The sequence below is a fragment of the Aedes albopictus genome, chromosome 2 (assembly GCF_035046485.1).
Source record: "Aedes albopictus strain Foshan chromosome 2, AalbF5, whole genome shotgun sequence".
Classification (NCBI taxonomy): Eukaryota; Metazoa; Arthropoda; class Insecta; order Diptera; family Culicidae; genus Aedes; species Aedes albopictus.
This window is the reverse complement of record NC_085137.1, coordinates 54,167,990-54,172,880: the sequence shown is the minus strand read 5'-3', so window position 1 is coordinate 54,172,880 and position 4,891 is coordinate 54,167,990.

Sequence of the window (4,891 nt, the reverse complement as noted above, 5' to 3'; positions counted from 1 at the left end):
GAGTTTTTTGATAAAAACAACCAAATACCATCATTTCATGTAACGTTAAAAACTTCATTTGTTTCTACAAAATGGGGACCATAAACATGGCCCGGAAGCACTCACACATCTTTAAAATGCTTATTCCAACATCGCCACAACGAAGAAGGTGTAACAAACCCATCACAGTGTAGATCTGGCCGTGATGTATAACGCGCAGGTACTCACAACAGCACCAACAAATATTTGGTTTGTTTCGCCTTATTTGTCTTTTTTTTCCATCCGCTTGCCAACGGTCTAAAAATAGATTTCCGAGCTGCCGCAGCTGCTGCCGTCACCAACACAATCACATTCCGTCTTTGTTAGTGGCAAAAGTGCAATCGTTTAAAACAATCCATTATTTCATGTTGAAACAACCAAATCTCTGATTGTTTTAACAAACTGTCAACAATTTTGACAAATGAAAATATTTGTATTATCAAACAATGGAGCAGTTCAGTTTAAACTTAAAATCAGTTTGTCGCAATTGGGTTTTTAAATTTTGGATAATATATTGATTTTTCGATTCTATACGAAAGAGCACCTTTTTCTGAGCCACTATGATTTTTTTCAGATTTTTAGAACCTCATTTTGGTACCTAAAATCAATTTCATAGAAATTTTTTGAAATCACCCTTTGCCAGCTGGGCAACTGTTTGACAGCTCCGCCCAGTACAAACTGCGACGAGGGGTGATTCAACAAATCGCTCCCATACAAACTTCAAATTAATTTTTAAATAGGTTCCCGGGCTCCAAAATTCATGAAAACTTGGATTTCGGCTCAGTTTGACATGCAGATTCAGAATATCGAATTATCTCAACACCGTTAAAGAAGCCAATAGTAAACTGAAGAATCGGTTGATTTGAACTAGAATTTTATTGCGTTTACAATTAATTTCTCTGCGTGTATCATTCAGATCACATTGCTTCATGCAAAGGATTTCACATGGATTCTATAAGAATTCCTTTTCCAGGATTCCCACAGAGAATCTGTGCAATAAAAGAGGAAGGGGTAAATTGTAGCGTATATTGAAAACGCTAAAATTTCTGTGCCCGTATACGTACACGTTGCAAATCACGAGCACCCCCTATGGAACTCAAATCTCATTCCTCACTTATCACTCCTCAATGCTTCACACTCCTTGCTGTCTATTTTTCACTCTCATTCTTCACTGCTTACTACTAGCTTCTGATTCGTCACAAATTCCTTCTTACTCATTTATGATTTACAATCCTCACTCTTCTTTGTTCAATGCTTACCCTTTTTCACTCATTCCTCATTCTTCACGCTTCCCCGCTCACTCCTAATTTCTTCTTCTTCTTCTTCTTCTTCTTCTTGACATGGCGTCCCAATTGGGACGAAGCTTACTTCTCAGCTTAGTGCATGTGTATCATATTGTGTGGCATGCACGAAGGTGCATCAAATCAATTTTGTGTTTTTCGACTATTTTTGAACTTCAAAAAATCATAACTACACTAAAACATGTCAAAACTTAATTCTTTTGGCAGAAATTGAAAGCTATACTTGTTTGCTACAAATTCTCCGAACAACGTGTGCCAATAAAATTGAAGGAAGCATGTGTAATTATCACATTTGTAATCAGAAAAACCTTAAAAAGTTGATTTTTTGATAGATTTCGTTCTGGAACACCCTAATATACTTAATAAGTTGAATTTTTCAAAACGGCATCATATTCTCCAATGTTTTTTGGTTATTTGCTTCTTTGGCACCAATGCTGTAGGAGTTGAGCAAAAATTACTAAAATTCGTGAAAGTCAAATGTGGCCTTAAAACTAGCTTTTTGGAGGCAATCACGTTGTGGCGCGAAATTGTACTGAACGTAGTAGCTTTGCTTCCTAGTAGTTTGCCTTGGCTACCCCCTACCACGGGTGATAGCAAACAAGCGCGATGACAGGTGTTGGCTATCATATCAGTGCTGACGCGATGCCACTTTTTGCGCGCCAAAGCGTGATTGCACCCGAAAAGCTAGTTTTTAGGCCTCATTTGGCTTTCACGAATTTTAGTAATTTTTGCTCAACTCCTACAGCATTGGTGCCAAAGAAGCAAATAACCAAAAAACATTGGAGAATATGATGCCGTTTTGAAAAATCCAATTCACCAAACCCGACAGCCCTATGCCAAGCAACCGGCGATACAAACGTAGCAGTATCCCTATAACCTCCCTGAAGAAGACCCAAACCAAGGGTCGAAACGTCGGATAAAATAGTATCAACCCGCTTATAATTCAACCGGACCGAAAAGCCAACCATAGAGGGATAACTCTGCCAATCCGTCGATCGTTTCCACAATCAGGTGTTAATGCTTATTGGATTCAAGGAACACTAATTGTAGTAAAGTGGTGTTGTGATGCTAAGAAGTTTCCAGCCTGGAGTCACGCACCATGCTAATTTTTCAAGAATCTAAAGTGTGATGAGAAAGTTTAAACATACCTCAAATTATGCGCCTCATGAAGTTATTATAGCAATAAAGAAGCGTTGCAAAACTCAGTGGTTTTCATGCTGGGGTCACGGGTCATGATAATTACACAAGAACCAAAAGTCCAAGGAGAAGGTGTGAATGTTTTCAAGAGTTTGCGTATAAGTAGTACTTATTACAATATACTGGTATTGTGATGCTCAGGGGTTTTCAATCTGGGGTCACAGGCCATGCACATTTTTCAAGAATCTTAAGGGCGATGAGAAAGTGAAAATGTTTTTGCCTTTCTCGTACACCAAGGCGTACCGAAAGGCTATATGTTCACTCCAAAAATGAAATCTTGATAGAACCTCCGGAGGGCCAAGTCTTATATACCAATCGATTCAGTTCGACGAGTTGCGATGATGTCTGTGTGTGTGTATGTGTGTGTATGTATGTGTGTGTGTGTGTGTGCGTGTGTATATGTGTATGTGTACAAAAATGTCACCTCACTTTTGGATAGTAAATATCATCCGATTTCAACGCTTTAGGTTTCAATCGACCCGGAATATTGTCCCATTGTTTCCTATTGAAAATGGTTTGAATCGGTCCAGCCGTTCCGGAGTTATGGCCATTTAGGTGTTCCGGACCAGTAGCCCAGGAAAAGGCTAGGTATGAAATGGGGCACGTTCGATGTAGTACTAGATTTGTAGTAATGAGCTAAATTTTAGTATGGTGAGAAGGCCAAATCTCCGTTTCTGCTATGAAATGGCGCAAAAAGCGTGGGTATTATGATTCCTTGCCTAATTTGATGCTGTTTGAGCAAACTTTTGAATAACTATGTTGTTTATGTTGCAAGAAATGGAGAAAACAACAACACTGTTGTCCAAAGTTTTGCTCAAACAGCGTTAAATTAGGTAAGGAAACATAATACCCACGCTTTTTGCACCATTTCATTGCAGAAACGGATAATTGGCCTTCTCACCTTACTAAAATTCAGCTCATTACTACAAATCTAGTACTTCACCGATCTGTCCTATTGCAACAAACCCATGCATGCGACCCATCAAACCACGGCATTTTCGTTCATCTGATGAACGGTAAGCAGGAAAATAGTCGCAGACTATATCTGAACCGGTAGTGTTCCGGAACCGGTTCCGGGTGTCCCGCCGGAAGTGGCCAAATATAAAAGTTGTACCGAACCCATGCATGCGACACATCAAAACGCAGCTTTTTGTATAACCTGATGAACGGTAGACAGGAAAATAGTGTAAGACCATATCTAAACCGGTAGCATACTGGAACCGGTTCCGGGTGTCCCGCTGGATGTGGCCAAATATAAAAGTGAACCAAACCCATGCATGCGACACATCAAATCGCAGCTTTTTCTATAACCTGATGAACGGTAAATAGGAAAATAGTCGTGCACTATATCTGACCGGTAGTGTTACGGAACCGGTTTCGGATCATATCTGAACTGGTAGCATCCCGGAACCGGTTCCTGATGGTCCGCTGGAAGTGGCCTAATTCATACATGCGACACATCAAATCGTAGCCTTTTCGATAACTTGTACGAATGTAATGATCAGCAAGAAAATAAGCTAAGTCCACATTAGAAACCACGGATAGTGTTCCGGAATCGGGTCGAGGTGTCTCGCTGAAAGTGTCCGAATGCAAAAACAAACCAAAAAAATATTCGCTACACATCAAATGGCATTTAAGGTATCCTGATGAACTCTTACAAAGAAAAAATATCCCCGACCATGCTTGGGAGAACTAGTAGTGTCCCGGAATCGGTACCCGGTGTCCCTCCGGATGTGGTCAAATGTAGAAGGGAACCGAACTCCATGCATGCGCTTCATCAAATCGCGTTTTTTTTCGATATGCTGATGAATGGTTATTAAGAAAATCAGCTGAGATTACGTTCCACAACCGGTTTCAGGTGTCCCGCCGGAATTGGTCATATGTAAAAATGAACCATGTAAATTTTCCGGAACCGGTTAAGAGTGTCCCACTGGAAATGGACATATATAAAAGTGGATCAAACCCATGCTTGCGGTATCAAATCGCTTTTTTGTCAGTAACCTGATGCGTGGATAATAAGAAAATAGGCACAGTCCACAGAAGTTACCACCGGTAGTGTTTTTAAATTCGGGTAACCTAATTGACAGTTTTCATAAACTAGTGAACATAAGGTAGTGTTCCGGAATCATTTCCGGGGGTCTCGTAAGCAATACAAAATAGACTGAGACTACATAAGAGGCTACCGGTGGTGTTGCAGAAGCAGCGTTGGGTGCTTCAGCGGAATTACGAAAGTGAACTAAATCAATGCAAGCGATGGATATGTGTAAGAGAACCAAAAACCTAAAAAAAACTAAAGCAATCTCATTAAATCACACAATTTTAGATTCCTGAGACGTAAATTTACAGTAGGATGGGTCAACGCTATATGGAAAAAT